Below are 13433 nucleotides of genomic sequence, written 5' to 3'. Positions count from 1 at the left end.
ATAGCTTTCGAGCACTACAGTACTAATCAGTTGTTGAGCACCTGCAGTTGAGCTTTTAAGTGTGTAATGATAACATAATGTCAGGCTTCCCCAAGAGTATAGAGAAATCGCATATACGATTCTGTATTACAAAGTGAGGCTTTTTTTTAAGTTTGCACCTACTTGATTTGTGCTTTTTTAGAATAGAAAATGGTATTAACTGCCTTTCTAATGGTTGATAGAAAGAACAATCTGTAGAATTTACAGCATTGTAAATGGTATTCCTCTTAATTTTCTGAAAAAGCAGATGCCTAATTCTTGGTTTTAATTTCTGTACTTAGGTAGGATAGGAAAAGAAGGTGGGGAGTAGGGAGCAGGTAAGATGTGTTTTGGGACTAGAAAGGTGGATTTGTAGTAGCTGATACATCTTAATAATTCTCTCTTGTAGTCTTGTTGAGCAATAATCTTAGTTAGGACTGCAAGACTGGTATAAGCCTGTTTTTCGTTGTGTTAGAAATGATGAAAATAGCATCCTTACTTGAGTTTTTATTTTGAGAGTGGGAGAAAAACAAAACAAAAAACAACTTGGATGAGGTCTGATTAAGGGCACTTTATCAGTATTTAGTGTGTCCGGTATGTCAAGGTAAAGATGTTCGAGCTCAAGGTCATTTAAGGTGAAGAAGATCTAGCACAAGGTTGCCTTTGTGATCTCCACCAGTTGACATGTTGTAGAAGAATATGTTGGTCTTTTCTCGCATTTTACCCGTTGAGTGAGACTGTCTGGCAGTGTTGCAGCAAAACAGGATTTGTGAGATTTCAGTAGCCACTCTAAGGGGAGTTGCAGATAACTTGTCGGTTCTGTTTGACTGTATTGGTTAGGAATCAGGAAAAGTCTCTCTTCACGGAGAGGCTGTACGTCAAGTGAGGCAGTGCAGTGTCATAAGGTGTTAGACTAGTATCTGGGACTATTGTGTATAAGTATTGTTACTCTTAAGTTTGCACAAGAAAGTATTTTAAATAGTGATACGTATTATAGACCAGATCGAGCAGTTTCACACCTGTTGGGCTAGGTTGAAATAGCTGTGGTTTTTCTTTTTTTTTTTTTTTTTTTTAAATCTTAATGGTTCACAGAATCACAGAATTGAAGGGGTTGGAAGGGACCTCGTAAGATTATCGGGTCCAACCCCCCTGCCAAAGCAGGTTCCCTAGAGCAGGCTGCCCAGGTAGGCGTCCAGACGGGCCTTGAATATCTCCAGAGAAGGAGACTCCGCAACCTCCCTGGGCAGCCTGTTCCAGTGCTCCTTCACCCTCACTGTGAAGAAGTTCTTTCGCACGTTGGTGCGGAAATTCCTGTGCTCTGTCTTGTGGCCACTGCCCCTTGTCCTGTCCCCACAAACCACTGAAAAGAGGTTGGCCAAATCCCTCTGTCTCCCACACTTAAGGTATTTATAAACATTGATGAGATCCCCTCTCAGCTTTCTTTTCTCCAGGCTGAACAGACCCAGGTCTCTCAGCCTTTCCTCACAGGGGAGATGCTCCAGGCCCCGTATCACCTTTGTTGCCCTTCGCTGGACTCTTTCCAGGAGATCCCTGTCTTTTTTGTACCGGGGAGCCCAGAACTGGACACAGTACTCCAGGTGAGGCCTGACCAGAGCAGAGTAGAGGGGGAGGATCACCTCCCTTGACCTGCTGGCCATGCTCCTTTTAATGCACGCCAGGATCCCATTGGCCCTCTTGGCCATGAGGGCACACTGCTGTGGTGTGGGTGTCATTTGGTTCATTTGGTGTGGGTGTCGTTGTCTTTATTTTTTTGCTTCTCTACCTCCTGAAGTCTGTCTTTTTAAATCATGGAATCAATGTATAGAAATAATAGGTACGACAGGTCATATTATCCCCAGTTTGGATCCAGATTGACTCAAATGGCCAAAGAATGCGTTCTTACTCTAGGTTGTGGTCTCATTTATACGTGCCTAAAACAGTCACGACTCCGAGGAGAAACCACAAATAGAAGCTGTTGCTTCTGTGTCTCTTTCTTAGATGGTTAAAGAGTACTTCCAATGTGATACCATGCCATTAAGTTCATTTTTTGAAATACTAGACTTGATGTTTCACAGTTTTGGAGCAAGTTTTTATGCTCATAATTCTGAGCACTTTGAAAAGTACTGCTTAACTAATTATTCATATAAAACTATTGGAATATTTGAACAGATTGTCTTTTAAGCAAGCTCTTTTGTTTATTTATAAAGAGTTAATGTATTAAAATGCATATTATGTAGCTTGTGCTGTGAATACTAATCTTAGAGTATTCAACTGTAGTCCTAGAATATTCTAATTAGATTGAGATAAATGGTGTGCCTCCTTTTGTACCTAATGTTCAAGCCATGAATATCAGTGATTAATGATTTATTTATTAATTTTTCTTCTTCATAGACCACTTTTGAGGGTGGAACAGCGTGTCCTGTGCTGCTGGTTCTCTTGGGAGCGTTATGGGCACATTTCATCAAGTGTAATGGATTAAGTTTATTCAGGGAAGAATGATAGTAGAGTCTGTAGAGTGTACCTATACAAATATCTAGGGCAGCGTTTTCCCTTGGAGCTAGTCTTCTAATCTGTGAACAGAAATGACAGTTGTACTCTTCTGTGGCTGGTGCCTGTGATGTAGACAGGATCAACCCAGCATATATTCTGGCAAAAATCAAATCAAAGTTAAGGGAACCTCCTTTTTCAAAGCTGTATACGCTTTTCTTGGCAGTTAGATAGTGGACTTCCATGAGAAACAAGGTTCTCTTGCTTGCGGAAGGGTGGAATGTAATTATTTGTCATTTGATACTAAGGTTTGGTTTGGTTTTGTTTTTAAATACCTCCGCATAGCTGCTGCGTTACATTTTTTGAGTTCTTTGCTTCAGGCATGAATTTCCCTTTAAATCTACAAGATATTTTCAGACTAAAATTTGTGGAGGAGGAATGCAGTCAAGCAAATTCAGTCAAGCTTTAAGCTGAATATTTGCAATAAGTAATAGAATTTACTTTTGAGAGAATTCACTAGTTCAGTCAAGCTTATGTTACGAGATTATTCAAACAAGTGACAACTTTTTAGAAAAGTCATCGGAATGTTATGCTGCACAATTGTTTTCCAATAGTGTTCTTCCATCCAATGTAGAGATGTACTTTACTTTAATATGTACCTGACCACTTATCTTCGTTAAAGTTTGGGTGAAGCATAGAGAATCTACTCTTTAAAATTAATCTGCTACTAAACAAGTTCTGTTACTGGATCACGTTTTCTAACTAGATAACAGTTCTTTTGTTTCCAACACCAGATACTTCGTATTGAAGTATTCTTAGAGTTCATTATATATTAGTTATAAATAAGCTTACCCTTTGTAGTAGGTCAAATAATGATAATAAGATGATAACTTCAAATTTAACCCATAAGGTTTAATATCCTTTAAGAAATAGTGCTGTGGATTTTTTGTTTCTTTAACTTAATTAAAACCTTGGAAGGCTGTCAAGAAAAATGCTGTAACTGGATAGTCTTCTTTTGACCTTGCTAAATTCTTGGTTTTAACAGCGCTGTTGCAGAGTTTCACAAGCTAATAATACTTCAGATAGAAAACAGTTTTACATTGGTTTTTAATTTGCCATCTGTTAAATTAATTAAAGGCATCTTTATCCTTGATTTATAAAACAGGAAAAACTGAAGTTTGAACTCAGTTTAGGTTACAATATTTTATTAGGAGAAAAAATACCAGCTTCCACACTTCTGCATTTTCCTGTGCTCCAGAGTATTACCATTAGCTCCCCCTTTAATCAAAAACTGTTTCCCTATTAATGCTGGTGCACAGATTACTCCAGGTGAGGGGATGCTAGTAAATTGTGTAACAATGCAACATTATTTCTGTGTTATGCACTGTGCTCTTAGTTGTGTGACCTAATGATTTGTTTGCTGTTTTTTGACTGCAGAAGTGTTTCTGTGGTCTTACTGACCTCTAAAATGTGGCTGCTGTATCGGCTTTCTCAGCCAGCAGGGTTAATTTAAAAGCTTGTAAGGGGGAGTGTGTGGTCTTATCTATCTCTTCCTGCCTGTGTCTCTGTATCTTCTGGGTATTGAAACCTGCATTGTTATTGTAGTTTGGGGCATTCTATATTAAGTGGTGTAATCTGCAGATTCAGTGCTTCACTTTTTATGATGTCTTAATGATCACAACACATCTCCTCTGGACCCTGAGTTGTCAAGGGAAGCAAGCGAAAAGGAAAGCTTGCATTCAGAGTTGAAAGGAGAGCGGCGGTAGGCGTGAGGAGAAAAAGAAAATGGTGTTGAGTGAGGTAACAATGGAGGGGACCAACAAGTAGTATAGGTTATGAAGAACAATAACTTGTATAAGCTATCGGATGTCTGTTATTCTATAGTGGTAACTTGCATGAAGTGTATATATTCAGGGGAATACCAACTTTAAGAGGTTTGTGGTCTCAAATAAGCAAAAGTAGGCATAGCACTTTCACTGTAATATGAGGTGATCAATAAGACAAGATTTTGTTTGTTTTCCCATAATAGCATCAAGTCAGGGTGGTAAGATGGAATAGCTTGAATGAGTGATTCAGAACATAAAGCTGAATGTTGGGAAACTTCAAAATTCTCATGAAATTACATATTGGTATAGCAGATAAGCTAGGATAATTTTCTTGACTATCATGAGTATTAGAAAGCATTCATTATTTTGGAAAGATGCAAAATAAATTTTGAGGGTTAACTTTGTTTTCGTAACAGCTGAAGGATAGAAAAATAGTATGGAATTTGTTTTTAAAAAAATCACTACAGGATTGTTAAGATAAACTTCTGGGTTACTGCTGAATCTGCTGCAGATACTCAGCTTAACTAGAATTGTCATGTGAGCACGCTTTAATATCTAATGCAAGTTGTGTGTCTAGATCTCCACTGATGTAGTAAGAATTTAGGCAACACAATTATTGAAGCCTAGGGAGCTATTAATTTCACCCTGAAGTAGACACCTTACAACTCGGAAACTTAATCAGAAGCTGAATTCCACCTTTTCTTTCCAGGGATTAGTTGGTGGAGAATTTGACTACTGACAAATTGAGGTGCTTCTGATTGTAATAGGAGATGAATTTATTTACTAAGTATCAGCATATAAGGCAGTATTTTAATATTGAGGAAATGAAAAAATAAATAAAATCTTGATTGTAGAAGATAAGTTTGGTTCATTGATGAAAAGGCTTTGCTTTAAATTTAAAGCATTGTGGATGCAATGAAAGGTAACAGTAGATCAGTGATGTTTCTTTCTAGATTGACAGATTTGGATAAACTGAGGGAACTAATTAAAGGGGTCAGGAGGAGTGGGGAATTCAGTTTCCAGTAGAGATGAGTTTCATTTCTTCTGAGTGCATCCATTTCAGTTGCTGTTCATATGCCGTGTAAAGGGGTTTTTTTTAATTATTTTTTTTAAGGAAGGAATAGTGTCAGATCTCATGCCTGTGAACCTTGGCAAAATTTTGATTTATTACAGAGACTGGATCTAATGAAGTATGCTTGAATTGCAAGACAGGTAACAAATGGATTGAAAGAAAATGGCAGTGGGTGGTTTTGGAAGAAAGTGTATGGAAAGCCACAAGCGGAGGTCCTGATATCAGGCGTTGGGACCCGTTTTATGTTCATAAGAATTTTGAAACAGAAAACAAGTATGTTCTGACAAACAAATAAGAGAGGCAAGTCACTGAAGACACTGAGGAGCAAAATAATAAAGTGGAAGGATATTTAGTTGCAGAAAATGCAAGGTCATGAATACAAAATACTGGAGCTGGAGGCTGTTAATTGGAAGTTACTGTCAGTCAGAATCTACTTATTTTTTGGTTAAAATATTGTGCAAACAGTTTATAATAGAATTTAACCTAGAAGTATGTGAGAGAAATAGAAAGTGTTGGTATGTTCAGAGCACTCTAACTCCCAGAGGGCCTATGTATAGTTTTCTCTCCCTTCAGATTTTTCCTTCAGAATTTGGATTATCAAGTCAGGTATGTAATCCCACAGCTGCTTACGTGTAGCTGCTTCATGCTGTCAGATACACTATCTGCTTGCGCAAATGAAAATGTGCGTATGAACTTGAAAATGGTATTTGTGACATAGCTGCTAGTGTGCTGATTAGAAAGTTACTGTTTTCCTTTTGTTTACACAATGAAAATAATATTCTGAATCTTCACATAACTTCCTCTGTTAGTGTCCCTGTGTCCAGGTTTTGTCATCCTTCAGGAGACAGTCAGAAGCGGTGCCCGTTGCCAGCAGCAATTAATGTAAGAAGAAAGCAAGCTGAGCCTTCCCCGTTTCTTGGGGCTTTAGGGTGTATTGCTCCATCTGCCACAGGCCAACTACAAACTCATCTAATTTAGACTGTTACTCTGGACCCAGCACAATCTGGATTGAGGCCAGGACGTGGAACTGAAAGAGCTTAGTGACACAGATAGACAATCTCCTAGTGTCGGTGGATAAAGGGCACTGATTTGTTTTCATTCTCCTGGCCCTCTCTACAGCATTTGATGTGTCTGGCCAGAGGTTGATGCTGTCTTGTCAGAAAGGAGTGGCAGGATCCTAAGTAAAATGCTTGAGTGGCTTGGCCTCATCCTAGGTGATGTATCTAAGGAGTGGCAGCACACTCATAATTTTGAAGTGTTGCCAGTCATAAAAGGAAATTAAGAAATGAAAAATGATATATAAAACAGCATTTTGTTGTTGCCGGTGCGTCAGCAAACACGTTAGTGATACTAATTGCTATTCTGAGTTGGGTAAGGCTTATTTGTGTGGGAGGGCAAAGCTTTCACAAAGCTGAATTTTAGCCTGTGTAATGAAATCCCATGGGAATGAACTGTCGTGATTTTGCTCTTAAGAGTTGACGATGGAATTCCTTAAGCTTTACCTTCTTTAATGTGCAGTATAGACATAAGCGTATTTACTAAGGGGAAAAAAAAACACATCAATGCCCTGTCAAAATAATTAATAAACAGTGCTACAGCCCATCTAAAGAAATACTGTGGGACAAAAAAGCTCCTGTATGAGCTGCGTTTTTAAGCCTCCTTTAAAAATTATTACTAATCCACTTGCTATATGTAGGGTGTTTTGTTTTTTCAGAAAATTCTTTTTGTGTTAGAAGAAGAGGTCTCAAATTTTGAGAAAGCTGTGCTATATGTTTTAATGTTCATAAAGTTTCAAAACTCCTTCGGAGTAGTACAAAATTAACATATATTGCCTTAGCGATAGAGTAGTTGCTGGGATTTTGGCTGGGAGAAAGAATTTGAACATAGGTAGGGCGTACGGTAAGATGATGTCAGTTGCAAAACTCCTTTGAACGTCTAGGAAACCGATTTCGCCATAAATATATAAAGGCAAATGCTATGCTGAATGTTAGGTACTGTGTTGAGTACTTTCAAAGCCAGCTTTGTCGGTGCTAATCGGCTGGGAAAGAGGAATGAGGCAGCACGCTCTGGTGAATGCAGTATTGGGTTTGGAGATGTGGTTCTGCTCTTGTTCCTGACTGTAGATCGAGGGGAACTAAGTAATTTGCTGTATTTTGGCACAAATAATATTTTCACAAAGGGTACTTCAAAATTTAATGGTGAAAAATACTAAACATCCATATGAAGTAGAAAAGTGAATTTTTAACTTATTTTCAATATAGCTTGAGTCAGCCATGGGACTGTGTAAAAACCACCACCACAACAAAAACTAAAAATGGAATTTTAATAAAATCGTTCTTCTAACATGTATTTTATGCCCAACTGATGTGGACTGCATGAAGAGGATATGTGAAGGCAAACCTGGGCCTTTGAAACAATTGCCTTTACTTGGACGTGCTAGAAGTAATTGATTTCTGAAGAGAACTTTTCAAGATGATGTTTGGTGGTTGACATTCTTTAAAGTTTAAAGATTAAAGTTATTATACGCTAGTAAGTGCTTTGGAGATCTGCCTGTCTAATGCCAAGAGATGTAATTTTTTCCTATGAAATTTTCATCCCGTTTTCTTGAATCATCTTGTTACTACTAAGGTCTGATTAGAATTAGTAATGAACCTTGCCTCAGGACCAGAAATGAGTGGAAAAAAAGGTTTTAATGAAACTTTAGATTTTATGATTTCTATGAATGCAGATATTTTATCTGCTGGTGAGATTAATCCGTGTGGACACTGTGACCCTTTTTTCTTTAACTCACTTGTCAGAACTTTTGCTGCAATGAAAATTGGTTGGTTTGTAGTGGGTAGATTGGCAGTTTGGAGAGATGATGTTTGTCATTCAAACACGATTCTCCAGTTTTATGTATAGTCACCAAAGGTAAATGACCAGTTCTGTCTTTACTCTTCTATTGTTGCTCCAGTCTTGCTCTTTATTCACTTGCCTTGTTTTAAATTCATACTGAGCTGTCTGATACAGGACCGTGTCATCTTGTGTACTTGCAGGGAATCTAATACAATAGGGCCTCCTTCCTAATTGGAGCTTTTCGGGTGCTCACACAATGGAAATAATTAGTAATAAACGTACAGCTGTAATAGTAAGTAGTGTTCACAGTATGCAATACAATACAAGGCAATTAAGCTCCTGTATGCCATGTTAGTTCCTATTGAACGTATTTGAGAAATGGACATTATTCTTTCTTTGCCAATGTGGTGCTGCCAAGAGGCTTTCTCTGCATTCTGGTGTGAGTGCTGGTGATGCTAATACCTTAATTAACTTCTTTAAACATCAGCTGTTAGGACACATCCAGGTAATGTTCAGAAATGTACTGACCAGCAGCCTACAAGATTTCTACAAGAAAGCTTGAAGTGTGTGGAGAAAATTTGAAGCCTGACGTTAAACGTGTGAACTTACACCTTTTCACTTAGAAAAGAAAAATAGAAAAAAATCTCATTAATTAATAAATTCAATTTGACCAAAACCTTGGTGTGGTTGTGTAGCTCGTTTGCTTTTTGTACATTTTCAGTTATCAGCTACTCATAAGAGTTGTGAGTTGTCAGTCCATCCTTGACCAGATTTCTTCTATCTAATGTTGTTAATGATTAATATTTTGATGAATTGTTGTTTGGAACAGATTCAGAGTTTTTATGTATAGAGTATTTATTTTATTTACATCAAGTTAATTTGTCCACGCTTTTCTCAAGTCATGCTTTCTGTAGTCACAGTGACACTGAATTTCTTCTCTGGATATTTGAAATACCTAACTTTTAAACTCAAAGAAACAAAACTCTTTAGGCAGTCTTAAAAACTTCTTATAAGTTTTAATGGAAGGCCTAAGGAATTATTTAACTTAGTTTTGGTTATTGTTAGTTGAATAAAGATACTGACTTTTATAGGCTAAATTACCTGTGGGTAAGGGTACCAAATACAGGAAGAAGCAAGTATTTGTAGCTGATTTGCTGAAAAATATTCCTGTATTTGACACCTGCAAGATTATTATGTGGATTAAAGTTGTCTTTATACTGTACAAAAATATTCTGGGTATGTATAATGCATCTTGAACACTCCTTAGACTAGCTTTGCAATAGGATAACAGCCCTTCATAAAGAAACCAGCTGCCATCCCAGCCACTGAATCCTCTACAGCTTTTAGGCGGTGGAATAGGTCACTTCTGTTGTCATGTGAGCTCGTAATCAAAACAGATGGATTTGAGGCACAAGAGAGACTTAAAGAAATGGATGATTTCATAGCTTAGTTTTAATCAGAGAAATGCGATGTTTTGTTGCAAATGTGAATTCTAATTTTGGCCTTGCTTTTGGTTAATTGCTGTTAGCATTACCATACATTGCCTAAAATATAGCAAGTTCCTAAAAGCATAAATATATTTTAAACCTACCTTTCCTCTTGGCAGCATTGCTGCTCTTTTTCATGTGTGTTGCACAACAGGAGAGCAGATGATCCATAAAATCCTGCTCTAAATTAACGAAGTCTTTTACTGAGTCTATTAAGGACTGGTATTTATTCTTAGCATTGAGGTAGAACTAAAATCAAGTTTAAAACAATTTTTTTGGGGGGGGGAAATACCCAGCCACACATACCCTCTCTGTGTGCTAGTGCTGTTTAAAAGCTTGAAATTGTTGCACAGAACTTTCCAGTTTGATAGCGGATATCATTAGCTTTGGGATGTGCAATTAATTTTAGTTGTCTTTAGGAGGAATTTCTCAACAAAGTGGATCCAGGGACGTGAAAGATTCCTCAAATCTTTCACTTCACTTAACAAGGTCCAACTATGAAAAACGGTTGCACAATATCCTGCTATAAATGGAATGCCAGACAAAAGTAAGTTGCTTGAGTTAACTTGCTGGCTGGTTATATAGTTTAGGAGCAAAATGAATTTTTTTCTTAGAAACCAAAAAATGGTACTGTTAAGTGTGTGATCCTGGGTGTTTGGTGGCCATTGGTATGTGTTACTTTTTTATAACTGATTTTTACAGGTAGTTTTTCCTGTCAGTGCTAAAATGGAAAAACAAGAAATGGTGATCTAAAAATTTTTTTTGCTTGTGCTGATTGTTTTCCTAGTTAAGGTTAATACTTACTGGTTGTAACCATTAAGATACATAAGATATTCCTAGCTTGAGCTTTTGAGCCAAGTTTTATGCATTTGCTAGCTGGTGGGTTGATTTTAATAAAGTTTGATTTCTAAAATTTTAAAGCCTTTAAGGTTTTGGAGACTTGCTCTTCACTATATCGAGCTTTTCTCTTACTCGTGGATTAGGAATTCAGGGGTAGCTTTGTCCCTTTTGTTGGGTTGAGATAACAATATAATAATAATATAATTACCTGAACTTTTAATGTATATTTGTGCAAAGGAATGTGTGGCACAGCTTTCCCTCAAAACTACAAGCTGATTTAAAATAACTCTGAAATAACTGGTGTTTTCCTGTTTTGAGAAAGCTTTGATAATTAAAGTGAATGTGATGATCATTTAGATACAATCTGCTGTACAGAGAGAGTACAAGTTCGTATAGTTTATATAGCCTGTGCTCTAAAACAAAGAGAATGTGCTTAGCCCTTCTCACTAAAGAGAAATTCACAGAGAGAAGATAGATGAATATTGTGAGATATGTTTGAAACAAGGTGTTTCCAAAGGCAGTTGTGGAAACAGTTCAAAGATAGACTTCAGCATGGATGTTTGTAATTTGGAAATTTTCTGTGTCAAGGTGATGGATTAGATAATGCAATAGATTTCTTCTGTTTCCTTAATTTGTTTTCAGCTCTAGTTTGCAGTAAGTAAAACATTAATGTGCTGTGTATGCCTGTGTTTCCTTGCTATGACTGAATATATTAAATCTGTAAATTAATTTATTAAACTGGGGGGAATGTTTTCAGTCTTCTAGCATTAAAAGGAGGAAAAAAAAAAAACAACAAACCAAAACTTTTCAAAACTCACGTATCTGAGTCAGTCTAATGCCTTGCTCCTGCACAGCAGGTCTTCTGTAGCTGGTAAGTGCAACTAAATTATCATGAGATCCATACAAATGGTCTACATTAGGCTCATTTATTGTCATGAGACCAATTTTTTTTTGTCTTCAAAGTGCATGCTTTCTCACTTGCTCTCTAAAGTAAGGTATAATTGTGATTTCTTGTGCCCTTTGATTGGAAATCCTTTGTGTGCAATCCTTAAGTCCTGTATTTTTCCTGCTGTTTAGAATGTGATATAAACACCTAAAAATGAAACAGTTGAAAAAGAGATTATGAGAGAGGAGATGTAATGTTAGTGTCGTGGTTTGAAATAGCAGGAATCCCAACAGTAATTGGGGATCTATCCCGATTTTAAGTAAATCTCCATAGATTTTGAGTGAAAGACCTAGAGAAAGTGGTTCTGTTAATATTTCTTTTGATGTTCGACTAACATTTCTATGAAACCTTCTGTATGTCTTCTGAACCTGTAGATGTTATAGATGGCTGAAAATGAACCTTTTAACTGTTTTTTTTAAAGCAGTCCTAAGACCTTGTACTGCATCACATTTGTAAGGATGACAACTATTGCTTTTGTAAGTGCTATATCTTTTGAAGTATTAGAACTTGCTTCCGAAGCTAACTTCTCATTGAGGCAAATTACAATGAAAGCTTGTGCTTAAGAGAGTGAAGAATATGTAAGTGTGGTGGAGATGGTCAGTTAAGCTTACTTAAATTAAAAATAGTGTACATAATTTTTTACCTTTACTTACATACCTCTTCCTCCCTACCCATGGTTTCTTTAATTTTTGAGAAAAACACAACCTGCTCTTTATAATTAGTTTTGAGTAAATTTATGTGGTTCGAAGAACTAATCTTGTCTGTCAGTTATTCGTGCTTCTAAAGAACTGGCATCAAGTCATCTAGTTAAAAGGTATATATTGAATTATTTTTTTCATAGAGCATCTTGTACAGCTTTTGGTTCTCTTGAAGTTGCATTAATTTAATCTACTCCCATCTCTCCCAGCGACTTTAGTTTTTCTGCTCCTACATATCACCTTTATTTTTGTGCAACGCACACAACGTCTCGAAGTACTGTGGAGAAATATTGGTTAAGCTGATCTATAGTGTTACGATTGTAGTCATAACACTGGAAGAAAGTATGTATTTAAGCTGCATGGATGAATCTGTGCTCCTGTAATCAGATTGACTGATTTCTAGAGGTGGGATCTGTGCTGGCAACAGCTGAGCTGCCTGTGTAGACCAAGCACCTGAAGGGTTTCTGGGGGATGCTTGCTGCTTTGTTTTGACAGCAGAAATCCTGTGGGCATTACTTGTAAGAGCAATGGTGAATTATAGAAAGAACTGCTGATAACTCGTTATTTCTTCAGAACCAGGTCTGCCCAAGGAGAATTAGTTGAATTATGGGAAGTAATGTTTCTACCCTTCACAGCACAGTTAGTGTATTTGAGGACTTCTACGTGTATGCAAAGTTCTTTGCTGAAAGGAGACTTCAAAATATGCCTTCTCTGTTTCAAAGTATTTTGGTGTGGATGATGAAACTCCTGTCATCTTTGACTTTCAGTTCACTGTTTTTCATTGTATACGGAACGTAAACTGTATAAGATTAGAACAATCTTCTGTGGGTTTAGCACAAAGAGGTCTTAAATTCTTGACTTGGGCTGCCAAGTGCTGTCATAACGTAAGGATTTTTTTTTTTAAGAAAATTTGGATGTTTGCATCTGAACCAAGCTCACAAATTGCTTGTGATAGCACAGCATGCTTTGGGGTTTTCTTTATGTGTACGGTGACAGAAGAATGTGCCTTGTCTAAACTTCCTAGTGCTTTAATGAAAAGAGGCTTGATATCTGGCTGAGACTTTGTAATACTGCAGGGTTGGATAGTCAGGAAAAGATGTTTCTTTGAATTAAGCTTTACAAATTTATAATGGGTAAAGTTCTTGCCCACTCAATAAAGAAAAATTGGAGTGAAAGATTTTTTAGTTAAATCTAACTGAATTAGCCTCATGCATTTCTTAGAGT

At 37.0% G+C, this 13433-nt stretch overlaps 1 protein-coding gene across 4 annotated transcripts in view; it reads left to right on the top strand.

Moving 5' to 3' along the window:
- Nucleotides 1–13433, top strand: part of RNGTT (RNA guanylyltransferase and 5'-phosphatase) — a 187675-nt gene that overhangs the window by 37666 nt on the left and 136576 nt on the right. The window lies entirely within an intron of this gene.

This window comes from Cygnus olor, chromosome 3 (genome assembly GCF_009769625.2).
Source record: "Cygnus olor isolate bCygOlo1 chromosome 3, bCygOlo1.pri.v2, whole genome shotgun sequence".
Taxonomy (NCBI): Eukaryota; Metazoa; Chordata; class Aves; order Anseriformes; family Anatidae; genus Cygnus; species Cygnus olor.
Note: the sequence above shows the minus strand (reverse complement) of the source record. Positions and strands in the feature narration are given on the sequence as shown.